The sequence below is a fragment of the Staurois parvus genome, unplaced genomic scaffold, assembly GCF_062004578.1.
Source record: "Staurois parvus isolate SC_StPar_1 unplaced genomic scaffold, SC_StPar_1.0 ptg000541l, whole genome shotgun sequence".
Classification (NCBI taxonomy): Eukaryota; Metazoa; Chordata; class Amphibia; order Anura; family Ranidae; genus Staurois; species Staurois parvus.
The window spans coordinates 784,552-810,473 of record NW_028318337.1 but is presented as its reverse complement, the minus strand read 5'-3'; positions in this window follow the sequence as shown (position 1 = coordinate 810,473).

Genomic DNA, 25,922 nt, shown 5'->3' with positions numbered 1-25,922 from the left:
CCATACTCTGGGTTCTTAGTTTCCAAATGAGATGCAAAAGTTGCTCTCATCAGAAAAAAGGACTTTGGACCACTGAGCAACAGACCAGGTCTTCTTTTCTTTAGCCCAGGTAAGACGCTTCTGATGTTGTTTGTTGTTCAGGAGCGGCTTGACAAGAGGAATACGACATTTGAAGCCCATGTCCAGGATCCGTCTGTGTGTGGTGGCTCTTGATGCACTGACTCCAGCCTCAGTTCACTCCTTGTTAAAGTCCCTAACACTTTTGAGTGGCCTTTTCCTGACAATCCTCTCCAGGCTGCGGTCATCCCTGCTGCTTATGCACCTTTTTCTTCCACACTTTTCCCCTCCACATAACTTTCTATTAATGTGCTTTGATACAGAGCTTTGGGAACATCCAACTTCTTTTGCAATTACCTTTTGAGGATTTCCCTCCTTATGGAGGGTGTCAATGATGGTTTTCTGCACAACTGTCAGGTCAGCAGTCTTTGCCATGATTGTGATTCCTACTGAACCAGACTGAGAGACCATTTAAAGGCTCAGGAACCCTTTGCAGGTGTTATGGCTTAATTAGCTGATTAGAGTGGGACACTTTGAGCCTAGAATATTGCACCTTTTCACAATATTCTAATTTTCTGGGATTGTGAATTTGGGGTTTTCATGAGCTGTAAGGCATAATCATCACAATTATGACAAATCACGGCTTGAACTATCTTGCTTTGCATGTAATGAGTCTATCTCATATATTAGTTTCACCTTTTAAATTGCATTACTGAAATAAATGAACTTTTGCACGATATTCTAATTTTTCGAGTTTCACCTGTATATCCCAGCTCCCCTGTACTCCATTATAGGGATATGACATGTATACAGTAATGATTACTGTATACATGTCATCTCACTATAATGGAGTAAAGGGGAGCTGGGATATACATTACTGTATACATGTCATATCACTATAATGGAGTACAGGGGAGCTGGGATATACATTACTGTATACATGTCATCACTATAATGGAGTACAGGGGAGCTGGGATATACATACTGTGTACATGTCATATCACTATAATGGAGTACAGGGGGCTAGGATATACATTACTGTATACATGTCATATCACTATAATGGAGTACAGGGCAGCTAGGATATACATACTGTATACATGTCATATCACTATAATGGAGTACAGGGGAGCTGGGATATACATACTGTGTACATGTCATATCACTATAATGGAGTACAGGGGAGCTGGGATATACATTACTGTGTACATGTCATATCACTATAATGGAGTACAGGGGAGCTGGGATATACATTACTGTGTACATGTCATATCACTATAATGGAGTACAGGGGAGCTGGGATATACATTACTGTATACATGTCATATCACTATAATGGAGTACAGGGGAGCTGGGATATACATTACTGTGTACATGTCATATCACTATAATGGAGTACAGTGGAGCTGGGATATACATTACTGTATACATGTCATATCACTATAATGGAGTACAGGGGAGCTGGGATATACATTACTGTATACATGTCATATCACTATAATGGGGTACAGGGGAGCTGGGATATACATTACTGAGTACATGTCATATCACTATAATGGAGTAATTACTGAGTAATGTATATCCCAGCTCCCCTATACTCCATTATAGTGATAGGACATTTTGTATACAGTACTTACTGTCCCCCGAGTCCCCCGTGGTGGTGGAGAGGGTGTCTCCTCTCAGCGGAGGAGAGCGGACCTTTCCTGCACTTGTCCCCTCGCCGGCTGTGCCGCAGAAGCCGGAAACCAGAAGTTTTAAACCGGAACTCGGCTTCACAATGAGACTTGGAGCGCAGGTGCAGTCACTCCATGCTTCATCTGTGCTCACCGCTCGCAGCTGCTCCCCACAGAGGAATTTCTCCTCGCATTTGGCGAGCGGGCGATTGGCTTTTTCAAACCCTGCTTTAAGCTATGTTCACATGGATGTCTACATTTCAGAGTTTAGCTGCATTTAGAAGACTTTTCTAAAAGCAGCTGAACTCACATAATTCAAAGTAATTATGTTATTCATACATAACAATTAGCAATGTGTATTATGTGTTTAGCTGTGTACGAAAAGAAAGAAAGTGCTGTGTTCTGGGTCAACTATCTGCAGCTAAACATGCATAGCTAAAGGAGGAGAAAGTGAAAATAAGTAAAGTAGCTTTTGCATAGCTGCTGTGCTAAAGATGAACTACAGGTAAACCCTATCAATTAACTTATTGTATTTGTTACTGTTTGGTCTGTTAAATGCAGGGCTTTTTTTCATCTGGAACGTGGTTCAGCCACCTCCAGCACTGAATGTATGTAATGGCAAAGAATGCTAGGGAGTGCTGGAGGGTGTATTGATGCTGACTACTGGGGATCTATTGTTGTGGGGGAAGGGGTCTATAGTGCAGGGGAGATCTATTGATGCTGCAGGATCTATTGTTGCTGGGGGATAAATTGTTGATGTGATGGATCTACTGCTGAAAGAGGAGTCTAATATTGCTGAAGGGTCTACTGATGCTGACTGAGAGGAGATCCATTGTTGGGGGGAATCTATTGTTTCTGGAGGGAGCCAATTGTTGCTGGAGGAGGTCTATTGTTGCTAGCTGTAGGGGATCTATTTTACTGCTTTTCTTGTTGTCATTAACATATTCCATACAAATTACTTAGCACCACAAAATGATACTTGTATTCTCTAAAAGGGCAGTATTGGGAGGGGGTGGAACCAAGGATCAGTGCTAGGAGGTGGATAGGGGGCGGAGACAAGGGGGTGGAACCAAGGAACAGTGCTAGGAGGTGGATAGGGGCGGAGACAAGGGGGTGGAACCAAGGAACAGTGCTAGGAGGTGGATAGGGGGCGGAGACAAGGGATGACTTGGAAAGAGAGAGTTCCTGCACCTGTTGTCTGAGAAAAAAAGCCCTGCTAAATATATCATGTTTTGTTCAATAAGAACAAAAAATACCTGTTAATCCCAGCATATACATTGTAAAATGACAACTTCCTGTACACTCTGCCTCTGTGAAATGTTATCGGTTTTCATTGCTCCCTCTGAACTATAGTACAACTCCCCTTTGTTATGAAAAGAGGAGAGGGTAAGGTATTCTGTAGTCCTTGTACATTTCATATCTTAGGGTGCTAATGCTACTTTACAGCAAAGTCATGTGAAAATAAAGAAAAGGTTGTAAAAGACAACTAATGAACCATTACATCTAAAGACTCATAAGCTACAATATATTCCATTTTTGCTCTTGGGTTTATATACACTTTAACAAATGTCACCAGAACCTCTGTCACCATTGAAAGATCTACACTCCCTTTTTGTTTCTGGAACAACTATAAAATCTGTATTCTCCCCATCAGAGACACATACAGCAATACATATCTGACAGAAGTTTTAGCTAGAATGAAAGAATATGTTATCCCAACATTTCATATTCCTGATGCATATCTGTTGTACCATGCACTTGTGTTAAAAAGTATCATGTTCTCTTTGTATTGCTTACTTTGTGTGAAATCCCTGGTGTTCCTGCCAGTCCCTCTGCTTTCCTATTTCAGACTGACCATGTTAGTTATCCATTCAAGTGTGATCAGTTTTCTGGCTGCACTGGGAGAATAGTCTGCCTGTAATTCAATGGGCAGACTTGTGCACAGCCATTAAATGGGGAGATCGGTGTTCTGCTGCTTCTCCTCCCCCAGCTATCTGAGCTCCTTATGCATCTGATCAAAGCTCCAAACCTCCCAAACGCCAACCCCCTTAGCTGGCATAACATGGCCAAAGAAGCACACAAATGGAATGTCACCTATGATTTTTCTCTGTCATTGGCTTGTACAGATAGACTCCCCTTAGAATGTATAATGCATACATGTTTTTAGCCACCAAAGGCATAACTTTGCATTAAACCTAATTTGCTATGTAGTTGCCTGTTCAAACATGCATCAGTAGGGATGTTATTCTACTACATAGCTTTGAGTCATATGCAGAGACAGAGATGGTACTTTTCAGTCCAAACTTTATATAATTTATAAGTATTTATAAGTATAAGTAATGTATAATTAACAAGCCTTTGAACCAGTTTTCTATCTATTTAAATATGGAATTTTCTAAGCCGATAGACCTTAAAGCTGTATTAAACCCAAAACCAAAAATGTAATCTGTTGCACCCTACCACTCATTAACATGTTCCCACCCGGCCTATAGCAGATTGATGGCAGGGCGGTCTTCTTCTCCTTGTGACTGGGCATTATATGACATCCTGTGCATCTCGCTGCACATGCGCATCCCGGGGGGCTGTTGCTGTCAGGCTGTGTCCCTCAGAAACAGCACTTTCCTGATAAAGGTATGAAATTGGCTTTTTACCACGTGATCGGCTGTGACCTGTCACACCGCTCACTCACTGTTGCTATCTTCTCCTCCTCACGCACCGATCTTGTGTGAGGAAGAGAACCTAGGAAACGGTGAGTTTTTCAAACCTTTTCACTATTGTGCACCATACTGCCCCTAATAAAAAGAGTCCCTGTCACTGACACCAGTGGATCTGTCAGATCAGCCCATCAGTGGATCTGTCAGTGGAGCCATTTGTGTACCCGTAAGTGGATTTGTCAGTGCTGCCATCAGTGGATCTGTCAAGGTCGCCATCAGTGGATCTTTCAGTGCCACTATCAGTGGATCTGTCAGTGCCACATCAGTGGATCTGTCACTGCCGCCATCAGTGGATCTGTCAGTACATCCCCATCAGTGGATCTGTCAGTGCAGCCAATCAGTGCACAGCCCATCAGTGGACCTGTCCCTGCAGCCCATCAATATATTTGTCAGTGTATCTGTCAGTGCAGCCCATCAGTGTACCTGTCAGTGAAGCCCATCAGTGCATTCATCAGTGTACTTGTCAGTGCATCCATCAGTGCAGCCCATCGGTGTACCTGTCACCACAGCCATCACAGCACCCTAATCAGTGTATTCGTCACAAAGTCGACACAACTGCCGCCCATCAGCAGTGTACCCATCACAGCCATCCATCAGCATTTTACCCCTCATACAGCCATAATCACCAAAACTGCAATGTCCAAAAAATATTTTACTAGTGAGAAGGCGCTCAAAATCCTCAGCATGTCGGATGAGAGCAGCGGGGAGCTCTCGCCATCTGATTTCACTTCGGAATACGAACCAGTAGAAAGTAGTGGGTCAATGACTGAATTGGAGGAGGAAGCAGTCCCTTCTAAAAGGAAACAGCGCTCTGAAGAGCAGGCAACAACGAGAAGCCATATACCCCAATGGTCAATCAGCAGACACCAATGGCGCTAGACCCCAGGATGAAAGGCCTAGTACCAGCACTGGAGCATCCCACCAGGCCCCAAGAATTAGGGCCCAAACATATCTTCCTGACACCCTGGCAAACCTTTTATTGTTGCCTTCCAGCTCAGGATCAGCTTCAATCCCCTCTTTCACCGCACAGCCAGGTGTGAAGACCAATACTGAAAATGTTTCTGAAATTGATTTTTTTGTTTTTCCCTTCCAATTTACGGCAATACATTGTGGACCAGACAAATCTTTTTGCTCAGCAGTATATTGATAACAATCCCAGTACATCCTATGCCCTTCCTTTTCTAAGGAGACATCTCACAGTGGAGGAGTTAAAATTGTTTTTGGGCCTTACGGATAACATGGGGCATACAAAAAAAAACAATTGCATGCCTACTGGTCCACCAACCCCATCCACCATATGCCCATCTATTCTGCATGTCCCAGTCACGCTTTGATCTGATCATCTGAGCAACTGCTGCATTTCAATGACAACTCACAGTTCCCTTCCCGAGATCATCCCAACTATGACAAGCTTTACAAAATATGCCCCCTAATAAATTCTTTTGCTAAGAGATATGCAAAAGTTTATGTCCCTGAGCAACAAATTTGTGTGGATGAATCCCTTGTCTACTTCACTGGTCGGCTGGGAGTCAAGCAATACATTCCCAGTAAAAGAGCCAGGTATGGATTGAAGATGAACAAGCTCTGCGAAGGGGGTACAGGATATGTGCATGCATTCCACGTGTATGAAGGCAGACTCCCTGCTCCAGCCTCCTGAGTGCCCAACCTACATGAGCACAGGTGGCAAAATTGTCTGTGACCTTGCGTTCCCATTGTTCCAAAAAAGGTTATCATATCTACCTTGATAACTATTATACCAGTGTGCCCCTTTTCCAGCATCTGTACAGTAAGAAAACCTTAGCCTGCAGTACCACCCAAAAAATAGAAAGGGCTTCCCACGAAGTTTAGTAACCACAAGGCTACAAAGGGGGGAATCCGCAAGTCTGAGAAACGAGGAAGTGTTGGCCATGAAATGGAGGGATAAGAGAGATGTTTTTGTCCTGTCCACTATCCACAATGACACCTCGGTGGAAATTCATGGAAGACGTGGTCCCATCCAAAAATCTGAATGTATCCACAATTATAATCAGTTCATGGGGGGGGGGGGATTTAATTGATCAGATGCTTCAGACTATACATCAACAAGAAAGCCCCTCTTCTGGTATAAAAAAGTTGCAATTTATTTTTTCTATTTGGCTATTTACATTGCGTTTCTCATCTATCAAAAATCAACAGAAAGACCCACCACCTTCCTCAAATATATAGAAGAAATTATCACTGCCCTGATCTACCAGCAAGGATCCCCTCCAGAAAACATTCACTCTAATTGTGTGAGCAGCCTTCACGAGCAACATTTTCCAGAAAACATTCCACACACAGAATCAGGAAGAAGACACCAAAAAATGTCGGGTATGCAGCAGAAGAGGAGTTCAGAAAGACACCAGTGTTCATTGTCCCCAGTGTCCCTCCCAACCAGGCCTATGCATCGGAGACGTTATCACACGTCACTAAAATATTAGTTCCCCTTATTTTTAACAGCCTGCCATTTCTCAGTTTCTAAAATCCATGCTGATCATTTGCCTGCTGCCTTGATTGACCATGCCTTTGCCTTCCACGTTAACTGACCCTGTTTACCAACGATTCCTCTGCCTGTCGTCTGGATTGTTTCTAAACCGTTTTTCTGCCTTCCACCTGAACTGACCCTGGTCTGGCCTGTTTACCGCCAATGCTTTTGCCTGCCGTTTGGATTGTTTCTAAACCACGTTTCTGCCTTCCACCTGCACTGACCTCGGCCTGTTAATTGACCATATTTTTTGCCTGCCGCTTGAACTGATCTTTTTCCCTGCTACTGTAGTAGTGAGATGCAAGATAACATAGGGGTCGCACATATGTGAGGGGCTTCAGAGTAGAGAAAATCAGTTTTTGGTTTTTACTGGGTTTTGTAATTCCCAGATCAGGGTCTGTTAGTGCGGAGGCTTTGAAAAGATTGGGTGGGACAAAGCCTCTACCCCTGTGGCCAGGTCTTACCTGACTGAGGCCCTAAGCCTGATGTTCCTTCCTGATTCCTGGACCAATACTGTGCTGACCATATCTCTGCCTACAGCCTGTAATGAACGAGGACTTTTTATGGACCATGTTTTTGCCTTCTACCTGAAACAGTACTGTGGCTGTGCTGACCATATCTCTGCCTGCTGCCTGTAATGACCCAGGACTTTTTTGGACTATGTTCCTGCCTGATGCCTGGACTATTCATTTGGCTATTACTGACCAAATCTCTGCCTTCTTCCTGGACCACTGTTCTCCTCTGTAGATAACTTTTCTACTATAACCACAGGTAACCTTTTGTTTATCCTTTGTTTAGCTAGGCTGTGCAAAAGCCTCATGCATGTGGTATCACCATACTCAGTCAGTGTAGCAGAATGTATTTTGGGGTGTAATTCTAATTAAAAGTGTAATTTATGCCCTTTAAACGCCTGATGGTGCTACATGGATGTTGGGCCTCTGTATGTGGCCGGGCTGTGTAAAAGTCTCACACATGTGGTATCACCAAACTCAGGACAAGTATCAGAATGCATTTTTGGGTGTAATTCTTGGTATGTACATGCTATATGTTAGAAATATCTTATAAATTTACAACTTTTTGTAAAAAAAAAAATGTTTTCATTTCCTTTCCACATTTTTCAAAAACTTGTGGGAAAAAATGACATGTTCAAAAGACTCATTATGCCTCATAGAATATACGTTGGGGTGTTTGCTTTCCAAAATAGGGTAATTTTGTTGGTAATTCCATTGTTCTGGTGCTCCATGGCCTTCAAAAATGTGATAGGTAGTCAGGAAATTAAAAGTGTACCATATTTTTCGCTCCATAAGACGCACCTGACCATAAGACACACCTAGGTTTTAGAAGAAGAAAACAAGAAAAAAAATAATCTGAACCAATGGACTGCAGACATAATGCAGGAAATAACCAGAGACTGCGGACATAGTACAGGAAATGACCAGAGACTGTGGATGTACTACAGGAGATGACCAGAGACTGCAGATATACTACAGGAGATGACCATAGACTGCGGACATAATACAAGAGATGACCAGAGACTGCCATACATAGTACAGGAGATGACCAGAGACTGCGGACATAGTACAGGAGATGACCAGAGACTGCGGACATAGTACAGGAGATGACCAGAGACTGCGGACATAGTACAGGAGATGACCAGAGACAGCAGACATAGTACAGGAGATGACCAGAGACAGCAGACATAGTACAGGAGATGACCAGAGACTGCGGACATAGTACAGGAGATGACCAGAGACTGCAGACACAGTACAGGAGATGACCAGAGAATGCGGACACAGTACAGGAGATGACCAGAGACTGCGGACACAGTACAGGAGATGACCAGAGACTGCGGACACAGTACAGGAGATGACCAGAGACTGCGGACACAGTACAGGAGATGACCAGAGACTGCAGACCTTTGGGGAGCGGGTACCCAAATTTCACAGGTACCTGCTCCCACTTCTGCTGCGATTGCCTAAGCGATCTGAAGTAGAAGTTGTCCTCCCTCTTCATAGTCTTCTGGGACACGTGACAGGTCCCTGAAGACTACGGGGCCATTCACAAAGCGCAGCGCTTCTCGCGCATGCGCAGTGGGCACCCAGCTGTGAAGCTGTGAACTGTCACAGCCGTGTGCCCACACTAAAGATAATGGCCCCAAGGAGAGAAGATGACCAGTGAAACCAGCGGTGGTGAAGACAGGTAAGTGGCTGTATTTTAAAAGTCAGCAGCTACAGTTTTTATAGCTGCTGACTTTTTTTTTTTTTTTTTCAGCTGGAACTCCGCTTTAAGGGGCAGCTGCTTTGGGCCGTGCCTGGCGCTGCCACAGAACAGCCAAGCGGCCGGCCCGGTATTGTAACACCATATTTGCTCCATAAGACGCACAGACATTTCCCCCCATTTTTTAGGAGGAAAAAGTGCATCTTATGGAGCGTAAAATACAGTGATTTATGCCTCTAGAACGTCTGATGATGCTACTCGGATCTTGGGCCTCTGTATGTGTCCAGGCTGTGAAAATGTCTCACATATGTGGTATCGCCATACTCAGGAGGAGTAGCAGAATGTGTTTGGGGTGTATGCATATGCTGTGTGTGAGAAATAACTTGTTAATATGACAATTTTGTGGTATAAATAAATAATGTCTTCATTTTCCCAATAGCTTGGACTGTCTACTTTCCAAAAAGGGGTCATTTGGGGGGGGGGTTGTATTTTCCTGGCATGTAAGGGCCTTAAATAATGAGATAGGCAGTCAGTAAATCAGGTGTGATCAATTTTCAGCTTCCACACAGACTAAATACCGTAATATACCTTGATTTGGGTTATTTTTACCAAAGAAATATAGCAGTAAAAATTTTGGCCAAAACGTATAAAAATAATTTACTTACTTCCAAATTTTTTAATAGAAACTAAAAAAAAGTGTTTTTCCTTTTAATTTTCGCTATTTTGTCACTTATTTCACAAAAAATAAAAAACCCAGTGTTGATTAAGTACCATCAAAATAAAGCTCTATCTCTGTGAAAAAATGATAAAAGTTTTGTTGAGGTACAGTGTAGCATGACTGATTGTCATTCAAAGTGCAAGAGCACTGAAAGCTGAAAATTAGTCTGGGCAGGAATTGGGTAAAAGTGCCCTGTGTTAAAGTGGTTAAATGTGGTGGCTGCATTAGTTTTCTTTTTTTTAGTTTATTTTTCCATTTTCACCTGGTGATCAGGCCAGTACCACCCTTCCTCTAATAGAGTGCCTACACTCTGGATGAAGGCACAACGGAGACACCTTTGAGCAGCAGCATTGTCAGTTTCAGCAACAGTTTTGTTCCTTTTGGAATAAAGGTTTTCCATAAATAAAAGCTGATCATTGTAAGCACCCATGTCAGTGGAAAACAGTGTTGCCAACTGTCCATAAATTTACAGACAGTCTATAAATTTTAACCCAGTTATAAACTGTTTGTAAATGTCCGCTACGGACAGTGGCAGTTCATGAAAAATATGGCTGTGGGCTGACTATGGAACTGCGCATGCGTCCCCCCCACATCAGTATTCCCAGCATTCCCCCTTAAATCACTGTCCTCTGAGTTACGCTTTACATCAGCGTCTACAGGATTGCCCATTACAGTGCAAGGGAGAACTCTGCAGACCCTGATGTGAAGGGCAACACTGCAGACCCTGATGTAAGTGGGAACTCTGATGTAAAGGGGAACACTGTGGACTCTGATGTAAGGGGGGCTCTGGTGACCAAAGACCACCTTATATCAGAGTTCCTCTTTATACCAAAAGTCTGCAGCATTCCCTCTTACATCATGATCCGCAGTATTCCCTTTTACATCAGAGTTCACTTGCACTGTAAGGGGAATCCTGCAGACTCTGATGTAAGGGGAAACTCTGTGCTGGCTGGGTTATATCAACCTGACCTTCATGGAAATATATATAGTTTCTGACTTTTCTTATAACTTAAATACATTGCACTAGCTTTAGGTTTATAGCCTAAATATTGATATTTGCACTGTTTTAAATTTAAAACGGTGATTGTATGTACTTTTGTGAAGTGTCAGTAAAAATGTGGATGTCAGTAAATTTCATAATTTTTGTCAGTACAAAATTGGTGCTGTTTGTAAATTTTGGAGACATTTCACTTCGGGGGGGGGGGGGGGGGGGTTGGCAACACTGGTGGTAAATGGTTTTCTCAACTCCCAACATCTGCAGGACAGCTTGTTCTGTTGAAAAAGGCAGGGTCACCACATAAAAAAAAAGAAAGCCTAAAAAAGAAAAGGTAGTTACCACATCTAAGAAATGGTAAGCTGCAATATAAAAAAAAGTTTGCTTTTGGGTTAATGCCACTTTACGTACACATTATCCATCTGTGGGGAACTGCATAAGCATTAGCTTAGTGCAAGTATATTAACCGCTTTCCCGCCACCCTATAGCAGAAATACTGCTATAGGATGGCAGGGGTGCGCAAAATCGTGTGTATATACATGTACAGTGGGGCAAAAAAGTATTTAGTCAGCCACCAATTGTGCAAGTTCTCCCACCTAAAAAGATGAGAGAGGCCTGTAAATGGCATCATAGGTAGACCTCAACTATGAGAGACAAAATGAGAAGAAAAATCCAGACAATCACATTGGCTGATTTGGAAAGAATTTATTTGCAAATTATGGTGGAAAATAAGTATTTGGTCAATATCAAAAGTTCATCTCAATACTTTGTTATATATCCTTTGTTGGCAATGACAGAGGTCAAACGTTTTCTGTAAGTTTTCACAAGGTTGGCACACTGTTGCTGGTATGTTGGCCCATTCCTCCATGCAGATCTCCTCTAGAGCAGTGATGTTTTGGGGCTGTCGCTGGGCAACATGGACTTTCAACTCCCTCCAAAGGTTTTCTATGGGGTTGAGATCTGGAGGCTGGCTAGGCCACTCCAGGACCATGAAATTCTTCTTACGAAGCCACTCCTTCGTTGCCCGGGCGGTATGTTTGGGATCCTTGTCATGTTGGAAGACCCAGCCACGTGTCATCTTCAATGCTCTTGCTGATGGAAGGAGGTTTGCACTCAAAATCTCACGATACATGGCCCCATTCATTCTGTCCTGTACATGGATCAGTCGTCCTGGTCCCTTTGCAGAGAAACAGCCCCAAAGCATGATGTCGCCACCCCCATGCTTCACAGTAGGTATGGTGTTTTTTGGATGCAACTCAGCATTCTCTCTCCTCCAAACAGGATGAGTTGTGTTTCTACCAAACAGTTCTATTTTGGTTTCATCTGACCATATGACATTCTCCCAATCCTCTTCTGGATCATCCAAATGCTCTCTAGCAAACTTCATACGGGCCCGGACATGTACTGGCTTAAGCAGGGGGACACGTCTGGCACTGCAGGATCTGAGTCCCTGGCGGCGTAGTGTGTTACTGATGGTAGCCTTTGTTACGTTGGTACCAGCTCTGTGCAGGTTATTCACTAGGTCCCCCCGTGTGGTCCTGGGATTTTTGCTCACTGTTCTTGTGATCATTTTGACCCCACGGTGTGAGATTTTGCTTGTAGCCCCAGATCGAGGGAGATTATCAGTGGTCTCGTATGTCTTCCATTTTCTAATTATTGCTCCCACAGTTGATTTGTTCACACCAAGCTGCTTGCCTATTGCAGATTCAGTCTTCCCAGCCTGGTGCAGGTCTACAATTTTGCTTCTGGTGTCCTTCGACAGCTCTTTGGTCTTCACCATAGTGGAGTTTGGAGTGTGACTGTTTGAGGTTGTGGACAGGTGTCTTTTATACTGATAACAAGTTCAAACAGGTGCCATTGATACAGATAATGAGTGCAGGACAGAGGAGCCTCTTAAAGAAGAAGGTACAGGTCTGTGAGAGCCAGAAATCTTGCTTGATTGTAGGTGACCAAATACTTATTTCCCACCATAATTTGCAAATAAATTCTTTCCAAATCAGCCAATGTGATTGTCTGGATTTGTTTTCTTATTTTGTCTCTCATAGTTGAGGTCTACCTATGATGCCAATTACAGGCCTCTCTCATCTTTTTAAGTGGGAGAACTTGCACAATTGGTGGCTGACTAAATACTTTTTTGCCCCACTGTATTTGCATTTCCAGGTAGGGGGCTCTATCTGCTCCGCCATTGACGGCCTCAGCTGTCGATAACCGGGTCTCGGCCAGTGATTCCCCACGAGTACCCGGCAATCGCCATGTAACACCGACAGGGGAGAGACCTGTATGTAAACAATACAGATCTCTCCCGTCAGCTCCTGCACACTGCTTTGTACGGCTCTGCGTAGCAGAGTCCTACAAAGCAGTGTGCTTACAGTGGAAAATGCACACACAGCACACAGTTAACCCTTTGATCGCCCCAGATGTTAACCCCTTCCTACCCAGTGTCATTATTACAGTGTCAGTGCTTTTTATTATCACTGATCACTGTATTTGTGTCACTGGGGATGTCAGTGACAATTAGTTCCCCCCCAGTGTCAGAATGCTCGCCACAGTCCCACTATAGTTGCTGATCACTGCCATTACTGGTATAAAAAAAAAATTCCAGTATCTATACCACCATTTGTAGTCGCTATAACTTCACGAAAACCAATTAATTTACACGTATTGGGGTTTTTTTTTTAGCAAAGACATGTCGCAGAATACATTTTGGCCTAAATTTATGATGAAATTTGATTTTTAACATTTTTTAGCAAGTTAAAAATATTGTTTTTTTCTCACAATTGGCGGTCTTTTTTTTTATAGCGCAAAAAATATAAAAACACAGAAGCGAACCGCCGAAAGAAAGCTCTATTTGTGGGGAAAAAAGGACATAAATTTCATTTGGGTGCAGCGTTGCATGACTGTCAATTAAAGTGACGCAGCACCGTATTGCAAAAAATGGTCTGGTCAGGAAGGGGGGGTAAATCCTCTGGAGCCACCCCTTTGGCTGTTTTTGTTTACATCCTCATAAAAAGCAACTTTTTGACAACTTCAGTCTTTTGTAAATACATGCTGGCTATCACCTTAATCAAGCTTTTGACTATCTTTCTTAATATAGAAATTAAACTTCAAAGGCCTCTAGTTACTAGGTGAAGACCTTTAATCCCTTTTTTAAAAAAAAAAAGGCACCATATTGGCCTTGCAAATAATTTGTGGTCTTAGAGACCTTATAGCCTTTTGCTCACCTACTCTGGAGGGTCTCCTCAGGTGCACAGATCCATAGTAACTTGTAGCTCCAGTACTGATTATGAAGAAGGAGGAACCTGCACTCTTCCGACCTGGTCCAACTCAACTTTATTTCACAGACTTCACATGCAAAGTCACAGATAAAAGGATTCCCAACAATCACTGTATAAACTCACTGTCAGCATAACAAGGATACAAGCATCAAAAATCTCTTGCTTTAAAAACGCCTGAGAGGTGTATTGCTCCACCTCTAAGGTGAGCAATTCTCCAAAAGTGTTAACGGAAAATATTTGTTTATCATTGAAATCACAAAAGCACTTGCATTACATTCCTGTAATTAAGACCCAGAGGGACCTATATATTCATGTCTCCTTCATGTGAGGATCATTTAACCATTTCTAGTCCTACAAATGTTAGGCAAATAGCAATTACAGTGCCAACCAATCTGTTATGTTGTGGTATTCACTCTTTTAATATACCTGCTGGTTTACCATCATTATACGATTTGTCAGTGTTTGATTTGCTTTTTCTAAGAGTTCCATTATTTTTTGCATTTCATAGTAGAACATTTTTACTCCAAATATATATATATATTTTATTTATTTTTTTACCATGTTCTAAATGCTCTCCCCCCCCCCCCCCCCTATGCTTCCATGAAAAAAAAACGAATATCCTGAAACTGAGTAAATTAATAAAGTTCATGAAGCCAGATTAGCAACAATGATACAGCAAGTTCCACACAACTTTGCAGTCTTGGATACTGTGTTAAACGTTGGTCTGTTTGTGCGTTCTTAGGAGGATATAGCCATCTGCCATACCTTTTCCCGAAGGGACCCTTTAGATGCAAGGATCCATAGTGACTAGCAACTCCAGTATTCTATATGTTGAAAAGGAGCATCCCACACTCAACACACTTTTATTTAGCAGACTTTACATACAGAAAGGCACAAATGAAAGATTCCCAACATGAATAATACTTAATAATTAACTGGAATAACCAAATTTCAGTGAACAGTAAAATACTGGAACATATCCAGAAATCATATAGTAAGAAAGACAATGTAGACAATAGAAAGGGAACCAACAGTGAACAGTAACATATGCAGTGGCATATACCGATATACAGTCAGGCCCATAAATATTGGGACATTGACACAATTCTAACATTTTTGGCTCTATACACCACCACAATGGATTTGAAATGAAATGAACAAGATGTGCTTTAACTGCAGACTGTCAGCTTTAATTTGAGGGTATTTACATCCAAACCAGGTGAACGGTGTAGGAATTACAACAGTTTGCATATGTGCCTCCCACTTGTTAAGACCAAAAGTAATGGGACAGAATAATAATCAGAAAATCAAACTTTCACTTTTTAATACTTGGTTGCAAATCCTTTGCAGTCAATTACAGCCTGAAGTCTGGAACACATAGACATCACCAGACGCTGGGTTTCATCCCTGGTGATGCTCTGCCAGGCCTCTACTGCAACTGTCTTCAGTTCCTGCTTGTTCTTGGGGCATTTTCCCTTCAGTTTTGTCTTCAGCAAGTGAAATGCATGCTCAATCGGATTCAGGTCAGGTGATTGACTTGGCCATTGCATAACATTACACTTCTTTCCCTTCAAACACTCTTTGGTTACTTTTGCAGTCTGCTTTGGGTCATTGTCCATCTGCACTGTGAAGCGGCGTCCAATGAGTTGTGAAGCATGTGGCTGAATATGAGCAGATAATATTCCCGAAACACTTCAGAATTCATCCTGCTGTTTTTGTCAGCAGTCACATCATCAATAAATACAAGAGAAGCAGTTCCATTGGCAGCCATACATGCCCACGCCATGACACTACCACCACCATGCTTCACTGATGAGGTGGTATGCTTAGGATCATGAGCAGTTCCTTTCCTTCTCCATACTTTTCTCTTCCCATCACTCTGGTACAAGTTGATGTTGGTCTCATCTGTCCATAGGATGTTGTTCCAGAACTGTGAAGGCTTTTTTACATGTCATTTGGCAAACTCTAATCTGGCTTTCCTGTTTTTGAGGCTCACCAATGGTTTACATCTTGTGGTGAACCCTCTGTATTCGCACTGGTGAAGTCTTCTCTTGATTGTTGACTTTGACACACATACGCCTACCTCCTGGAGAGTGTTCTTGATCTGGCCAACTGTTGTGAAGGGTGTTTTCTTCACCAGGGAAAGAACTCTTCGGTCATCCACCACAGTTGTTTTCCGTGGTCTTTCGGGTCTTTTGGTCTCACCGGTGCGTTCCTTCTTTTTAAGAATGTTCCAAACAGTTGTTTTGGCCACGCCTAATGTTTTTGCTATCTCTCTGATGGGTTTGTTTTGTTTTTTCAGCCTAATGATGGCTTGCTTCACTGATAGTGACAGCTCTTTGGATCTCATCTTGAGAGTTGACAGCAACAGATTCCAAATGCAAATAGCACACTTGAAATGAACTGTGGACCTTTTATCTGCTCATTGTAATTGGGATAATGAGGGAATAACACACACCTGGCCATGGAACAGCTGAGAAGCCAATTGTCCCATTACTTTTGGTCCCTTAACAAGTGGGAGGCACATATGCAAACTGTTGTAATTCCTACACCATTCACCTGATTTGGATGTAAATACCCTCAAATTAAATCTGACAGTCTGCAGTTAAAGCACATCTTGTTCGTTTCATTTTAAATCCATTGTGGTGGTGTATAGAGCCAAAAATGTTAGAATTGTGTCCATGTCCCAATATTTATGGGCCTGACTGTAGTATTAGTTTAACAATCATTAAAAAAACAGCTTGAGGGAAGCTTCAAAAACAGGGGTACAGAAAGAGGTAGGGAGTACCCAGAAGCAGGAGGGACTGCAAATTAGGGATCAAGGTGTCACTTGCGAGATGGGGACAGGGAGGAAAAAAAGGGTGAGGGGGAGAGAAGAAAGGGGGGGGGTAGAAGGGGGAGACAAACCGTGACCCCCGGCAAAGGATAAAGAGAGTTAGGAAGCACCCCTCTCCCAGGTGGAAGGCTGAGAGGTGATAGGTTGGAATCACTGGATGGTGGATATCTCATTAAGATAGGCGTCCGTGTATATGAAATAATGCCAGGGACTCTAAGTTTCAGTAAACAATTCCTCCATATTGTGCAGCGTGGCCGTGAGGTCTTCCATGTCCTGTAGTTCATTGACATTTGCAAACTACAGAGCTTTTGTTGGCGGGTTGACATCTCTCCAGCGGAAGGGAATGCAGGCTTTAGCATCATTCAAGAGTTGTATGGTAAGGGAAGTCTTATACTTTATAGCAGGTTTCTCTGTCAGGTGCAGCAGGCAAGCAGTGAGTTGCTTAATGATAGCGGTCACTGCCTGCCAGAATGGCTGAATTTGTAGGCATTACAGAAAATGTGAATCATAGATCCCTCCTCTGAGGAGAAATGTGGTGAAGCATGGTATGGACCCTGTACCACCTGGTAAGAATTTTCTAGCTGCAAATTTTTAATGGTTTCCATGCTGGCAAGATTTCTTATCACTTTATATCTTTTTGATGCGTGCCAGACACAACAAGAAGGAGGAAATTACTCAAAGACACCTACAGCAATAAACTATTGATGAAAGGGTTAGCATGCTTTCACCGCTCTGTGTCCTCACTGGGGCCTTCTCAATTTCTGTTCAGGTGATTACAGTTCTGCTAAAAAATTGCATACCCTTGGAGAATTGGTAATATATACTGTATGTACCATTTTTAAAGAAAATATGAGTGAGCAGGCAAAACACATTTCTTTTATTTCTTATGGGTTTCATATTCAACTATATGTCATAACAGAATGGCACAATCATAAAACAAAACATGGCAACAAGTAAACAAATGAAATGGCCCCTGTTCAAAAGTCTGCATAGCCTCAGTTCCTGTAACGTACATGTAAGATTTGAGTAGCTGAGATGTGATCTGTAGAAATATGACAATGTAGGTTTAGCTTCAGTCCATGTCATAATAATATAAGATGTGTTCAGAATTAAGTCAGAGACATATGGTCACCAATTAGCATCTGAAAGGACCAGAGCATCCTCTAGGCTGGAGGTGACGCATAGATGCCAATAAGACTTGTCACCTACTTCTAGACATTTCGGCTTCAGAGGCAGCGGGAGACCAAGAGAGGGTTCGGATCTGTCTAGGAGCTCTAAAGTATATCAGCAGATCAAAGGAATATATTTCATCTCTCATAAAAGCTAAAATATTAGTTGCATAGAAATGAAAATACTTCCTTCTGATTGAACACACTGTAGGCTACATCTGCATGTAAAACTGTATTTGTAGCCTATGTAGAATCCCAGAGAAATGCAGAAAACTGTTATATGGCACCTGATTGCGACAGCTGAACAGTGATTGGTACTGTTGCAATCAGACTGATGCGCTAGTGTCGGAAATTCAATCCCTGACTTGGTGATTCAAACCGTTCCTGGTCCAATCAACTTTGGGCATTTCAGTACCCAGAACGTCCTGTGGGCTGGTACAGGAACACCCCCCAGGGTTGACTGGCCAAGGGCTAATGTCCAGCCTACGTCCATATTCCCATAAATTGAGGACCTGAGATATGGACGGTGTGATTTGTACGGAGCCAGTTTTATTGACTGGGGGATTGCGGACTTTCTCTGACTTGCTCCAGTTGCAGGATCACTCTTGGTAAAAGTTTTATTTCTGTTTTTATTCCCTTTTATTTTATAGTCAATAACCAATTGTGTGTCTTCTTGTATTTTTCGTATTATTTGTAACTCTTTATACTTTGTACATATTTTATGCACTGCCCACTTTCAGCATATTAAATCATAAAATTATCGGGCTCATATCTCCAGAGAGATTGTATTGTATTGCAGTGTCTTTACAGGTGAAACTCGAAAAATTAGAATATCGTGCAAAAGTTCATTTATTTCAGTAATGAAACTTAAAAGGTGAAACTAATATATGAGATAGACTCATTACATGCAAAGCAAGATAGTTCAAGCTGTGATTTGTCATAATTGTGATGATTATGGCTTACAGCTCATGAAAACCCCAAATCCACAATCTCAGAAAATTTGAATATTACATGCAATCAATAAAACAAGGATTGTACATAGAACAATATCGGACCTCTGAAAAGTATAGGCATGCATATGTACTCAGTACTTGGTTTGGGCCCCTTTTGCCGCAATTACTGCCTCAATGCGGCGTGGCATGGAAGCTATCAGCCTGCGGCACTGCTGATGTGTTATGGAAGACCAGGATTCTTCAATAGCGGCTTTCAGCTCTTCTGCATTGTTCGGTCTCATGTCTCTCATCTTTCTCTTGGCAATGCCCCATAGATTCTCTATGGGGTTCAGGTCAGGCGAGTTTGCTGGTCAATCAAGCACAGTAATCCCACAGTCATTGAAGCAGGTTTTTGGTGCTTTTGGCAGTGTGGGCAGATGCCAAGTCCTGCTGGAAAATGAAGTCAGCATCCCCATAAAGCTCCTCTGCGGAAGGAAGCATGAAGTGCTCCAAAATCTCCTGGTAGATGGCTGCATTGACCCTGGACTTAATGAAGCACAGTGGACCAACACCAGCAGATGACATGGCTCCCCAAATCAACACAGACTGTGGAAAATTTATACTGGACTTCAAGCATCTTGAAGTGTGTGCCTCTCCATTCTTCCTCCATACTCTGGGTCCTTGGTTTCCAAATGAGATGCAAAAGTTGCTCTCATCAGAAAAGAGGACTTTGGACCACTGAGCAACAGACCAGGTCTGTTTTTCTTTAGCCCAGGTAAGACGCTTCTGACGTTGTTTTTTGTTCAGGAGTGGCTTGACAAGAGGAATACGACATTTGAAGCCCATGTCCAGGATCCGTCTGTGTGTGGTGGCTCTTGATGCACTGACTCCAGCCTCAGTCCACTCCTTGTGAAAGTCCCCAACACTTTTGAATGGCCTTTTCCTGACAATCCTCTCCAGGCTGCGGTCATCCCTGCTGCTTTTGTACCTTTTTCTTCCACACTTTTCCCCTCCACATAACTTTCTATTAATGTACTTTGATACAGCACTTTGGGAACATCCAACTTCTTTTGCAATTACCTTTTGAGGCTTTCCCTCCTTATGGAGGGTGTCAATGATGGTTTTCTGCACAACTGTCAGGTCAGCAGTCTTTGCCATGATTGTGATTCCTACTGAACCAGACTGAGAGACCATTTAAAGGCTCAGGAACCCTTTGCAGGTGTTATGGCTTAATTAGCTGATTAGAGTGGGACACTTTGAACCTAGAATATTGCACCTTTTCACAATATTCTAATTTTCTGAGATTGTGGATTTGGGGTTTTCATGAGCTGTAAGCCATAATCATCACAATTATGACAAATAACGGCTTGAACTATCTTGCTTTGCATGTAATGAGTCTATCTCATATATTAGTTTCACCTTTTAAGTTGCGTTACTGAAATAAATTAACTTTTGCACGATATTCTAATTTTTCAAGTTTCACCTGTATATGCTCGGTCAAGTTCATTGCCTATCTGTATGCAATTGCACTGCGTGTTGGCAGATTGCATGCAGATTGTAAGGTAGGATATCTGTGTGTGTGTGTGGTGGCTCAGCAGACCAGTCTGCGGATAAATTGTTGGGTGGTGGCAAGCTACCGTTTGTTGTGTGTCTGGTGTGGGGGTGTGTGGACAGTGGAAGAGTGATTAAGGGGGTTCTAGCTGGTAGGATAGCTGGAGGAATCCTAAAAGGGTGTGCCGATTGCTAGGCTGCTCCTCAACCCTTAGCGTTCACCAGATTGTATATAAGATTCGTATCTGCCTGTGTGTGGTCAGCCAGCTGGATTGGAGTGGAGTCTCCCTCTAGTGGTGGCCAGAGGTAGTGCGGGCTGTGAAAGTATATCACGGCCGGACTTATATATATATATATATATATATATATTCAGAATAAATTAAGTCCCCCTAATTCCCTCTTACCCGAAGTCAAGGCCAGAAGTGCACGCCTCGGTTAGCTAGTCGCTGTGGGCGTGGGCGTGTGGGGTGGATCTGTGACAGTTCCTAATAATGTGTATTGCCCCCTTTAGCATCAATGACAGCGTGCAGTCTTTTGAGGCCCCAAATTCTTGCAGGTGGTATGGCTGCCCATTCGTCTAGGCAAAATGCCTCCAGGTCATGCAAAGTCTTTTGGTGGTCTTACATAAACTGCACGTTTGGGATCTCCCCAGAGTGGCTCTTGAGCCTGTGATGGTCACTCCAGAACCTTCACCTTTTTCTGCTGTAGCCACTGGAGGGTCATCTTGCCCTTGTGCTTATGGTCATTGTCATTCTGGAAAGTCCAAGAGTGTCCCATGCATAACTTTCTTGCAGAAGAATGGAAATTGTCTGCCAGTAATTTCGGATAACATGCTGCATTCATCATTCCATCAGTTTTCATAAGATTCCTCGTGCCTTTAAAGGTCACACACCCCCAAAACATCACTGAGCCTCCACCATGCTTCACAGTGGGGATGGTATTCTTGTCGCTATAGGCCTTGTTGACCCCTCTCCACACATAGCGCTTGTGGTTGTGGCCATAAAGCTCTATTTTGGTCTCTTCACTCCAGATTATAGTGTGCCAGAAACTGTGAGGTGTGTCAAGGTGTTGTCGAGCACATTGTAACTGGGATGTTTTGGGCAATGACACAGTAAAGGCTTCTTTCTGACAACTTGATTATGTCGCTCATATTTGTGCAAGTATCATCGCACTGTTCTCCTTGAAACAAACACACCGTCTTTTTCCAGAGAAGTCTTTATTTCTCCTAAGGTTACCTGTGGGTTTTTCTTTGTATCCCAAACAATTTTTCTGGCAGTTGTGGCTGCAATCTTTCTTGATATATCTGACTTTGGCTTGGTATCAAGAGATCCTCACATTTTTCACTTCTTAATTAGTGATTTAACAGTACCAACTGGCATATTCAAGTCTTTGAATATATTTTTATATCCTTTTCCATCTTCATAAATTTCCATTACCATGTTACGCAGGTCTTTTGACAGTTCTTTTTTGCTCCCCATGGCTCAGTATCTAGACTGCTCAGTGCAGCCACACGAGAGCTAACAAACTCAATGACTATTTCAACACAAACACTAATTGCAATTTAAAGTGCTTCCAATGTGGGAAATTAACCTTTATTTTCCATATTAACCTGTGAGTGTCACCTTGTGTGTCTGTTCCAAGGTCAAACATTCCAGGGTATGTAAAATTTGATCAGGGTCATTAGGGTAATTTCTGTTATCATTATGATTTTTTTAAAAAAATTCCAACTTCCAATTCCAAATTAAATTGTGATAATAAATGGTTAGCCAGATTTTCACCATCAATGCCAACATTTCATAATTTCTGCTAGGGTATGCAAACATTTGTGCACAATTGTATTAGAGAAAACAAAGAGTGAGAAGAAATCTCCCCAACAGGGACACAAACATGAAAACCTGATGTTCTAAACCTTCCCTGCTGTATCAAAAACAAAAAAACTGTTTTAGCTAAAGTTGAACTTTAGCTCAATAAAATAAATATAAAAAAAGATTTTCCAGGAAAGTTAAAATATAAAAAGCATCTCTTATGGCAATATTCACCTTATCTCAAAAGATATTCCCCCATAGAAGGTCCCCCTGTTCACCACTTGATAGTGCTGCTATTTCTGGTTGAATGACACCCAGCGAGAGTTAGATTTTCCAGGTACTCCGCTACAAAGGAATATTTCTTTTCATTTATGAAGGTAAATCCTGATTGTTTGCTAGTAGTGTTCCCAGGATTCAGTACAGTTTCATTATGTACCAGGAACCAAAACTAAGGAAATAGGAAAAATAAAAGAGAAAGAAAAGAGGAGAGATATAGAAAGTAGGGACATGTATGGGGTGTATTAGTGAGTGTCATGCCCCCAACTCATAAACATGGTAGTGGGCAACGTTGGCCATGTGGCTAGCTGCTTTATTGTGCATGGTCAGTCAGTAAAACTGTAAATATTGCTTACTCTTAAAAAGGATTGTTGTCTGTCTTGGAGTTGTACTGTAAGATGTGCATTAGATGGCATAGCTCCTGTGTCCATCCTTTAATAGGAAGAATATATTAATTTTCCAGTACCTCAGAATTACCTATCTGGCTGCTACAATTAAGAATCTGGCCAAATCATTATGAACCTTTGAGTATGCTCTGGGAATGATGGTCAGTAGCACAATCTGATGGGTAATTTTGGAGGGCATTTCCCTTGACTTGACAGTATGTATCAAGTATTTTCCCCCAGAATATTTTAGGGCAGGCAACCCCACAACATGTGGAATATAATGTCAACACTAGTGTGACAATTCCAACAAATGTTTGAGGTAGTTGGAAAATTTTGTGAAGGGTGTATAAGCACCCCAAGTGATAACCCTACACATATAACACTATAACACTACAACGATAACCCCACAGCACGCTAGACTACCTCCAATCAAGCGCCCCTGGAAACCATCCCTCCACACCCGATCCCCACTCCCTACTCCCTTAAACTCCGGCTACCGGAAGACACAGCGACGAGACACGCCACTGCACGCTGGACTTTCCGCAGCCAAGCCTCCCACCACACCTATCAGTCACCCCGTCTACCTCCCTAAATGCCTCTTCCACTCCTCCTCCTCATATTCCTCTCCTCCGTTCCCAAAATCCCTTCTCTATATCCCTCTGCTCCTCCCAAACAACTGTATATTGCGTCCTCACTGCTTCCTTCGCCCCTCTACGGCACCCACCATCTCCTCCTAATATTCCACCCTCCCACTGATCCGGACACCCCCACTGGTAGACTTACACGCTCCTGCACATCCCGCTCCCATGCCACCTTTCTCACCCTTCTTCTCCTCCTAACAGCAGGGGACATCTCCCCGAACCCTGGCCCTCCACCACCTCACTCACCCACACGGCACCCTCCCGCTTCCACGTCCTGCCGCAACCCCCTCAACCTAGTATCTGTCCCCCTGCTCCCTAAAACCACCCCTCCCTTTTCGTGTGCACTCCTGAACGCCCGATCAGTGTGCAACAAGCTTACTGCCATCCACGACCTCTTTGTTTCCCGCTCCCTCAACCTCCTAGCGATCACGGAAACCTGGATCCAAGCCACTGACTCTACCTCCCCTGCAGCACTCTCCTCATCTGGACCCACTCACCCAGAGCCAATGTTCGTAAAGGTGGTGGGGTTGGTCTGCTCCTGTCACCGCAGGGCACCTTCCGAGTCCTCCCAAACCCCCCCCTCTCTGTCCTTCTCTTCCTTCGAAGCCCACTGCATCTGACTTTTCTCCCCAACCCCCCTGAGGATTGCTGTAATCTAGCGACCTCCTGGACCCGTATCCCGCTTCCTCAATGACTTTTCCGCCTGGCTACCCTTCTTTCTCTCCTACGAGCTACCCACCATCATCCTTACGGATTTCAACATCCCTGTCAACATCGACAACCTGGCCACATTCTTCCACTTAACCTCTTCTTTTGCACTCGCACAGTGCATACAATCCACCACCCACTCTGACAGGAACATCCTGGACCATCCTATCTCTGCGCTCCCCACAACCTCACAAACACCTCCTTCCCTCTCTCTGACCACAACCTTATTAGCTTCCCTGTCTCCTCGTCCTCTAATGCCTGCCTCTCCAAGTGTCATACTGCTACCAGCCGTAACCTCCGCAACCTGAACCCTGCCCCTCTCCACTCTGCACCTGATCAATTCCTCAACAGCATCCTTCCCCTGTCCTGCCCCGACCTGGCCATGACTGCCTAAACAACTCGCTGTCAGCCGCCCTTGACTCGCTAGCGCCTTTAACCACACGATACATCAGACCCTGACCGCTCCAGCCCTGGCAGACTGACCACACCAAAGCTCTCAAACGACGCAGTCGTGCGCTGGAGCAACTGTGGCGCAAAACCAGATCCCAACTAGCCTTCACCCGCTATATATCTGCCTTCCACACCTTTAACTCTCTACTCTCTCTGCCCCCACCTCCACCCAGCACCTCACTCACCGCCCTTGAGATTGCCAATCATTTCAAAAACAAGATTGACACTATTCGCAGGGACATCGCCGCTGCTCAAACTTCCTCCCCACCCGTCTCCTCTCACACAGCAATTCCCTCATCACCCCTCTTCCCCCGCCTCACCACTGTTCTGACCTCCACCCCACCTAACATTCCTCACACTGAAGCCCCCTCAACACTCCACTCCTTCGACCTCACTACCATTGAGGAGGTCACCAAGGTCTTCTCTAATGCCCGCCTCACCACCTGCCCCCTCGACCCTATCCCCTCACAACTCCTATGACCTCCCTCCTCCTCCATCCTATGCTCCCTCACCCACATCCCTAATCTCTCCCTCTCTTCTGGCACATTCCCCTCCCCTCTGAAGCAGGCGCACATCACCCCTATACTTAAAAAGCCCTCCCTGAACCCCAATGACCCGAACAACCTTAGAACCATCTCCCTGCTGCCATTCACATCCAAACTCCTCGAGCGCTTAGTCTACAATCACCTAAGCTCCCACCTCAACCAAAACAACCTCCTCGATCCCCTAACGTCCGGCTTCCGTCCCCTACACTCCACCGAAACTGCCTTACTCAAACTATCCAATGACCTGCTAACCGCCAAAGCTAACGGCCACTATTCAGTGCTCCTACTCCTCGACCTCTCCACGGCCTTCGACACAGTCGACCACCCCCTCCTCCTCAAAAAGCTATACTCCCTTGGCCTCAGAGATTCTGCTCTCTCCCGGCTCTCGTCCTACCTATCACAACGCTCCTTCAGCGTTACCTACAATGCTACCACCTCCCCCTCACTCCTCCTCTCTGTTGGGGTCCCTCAA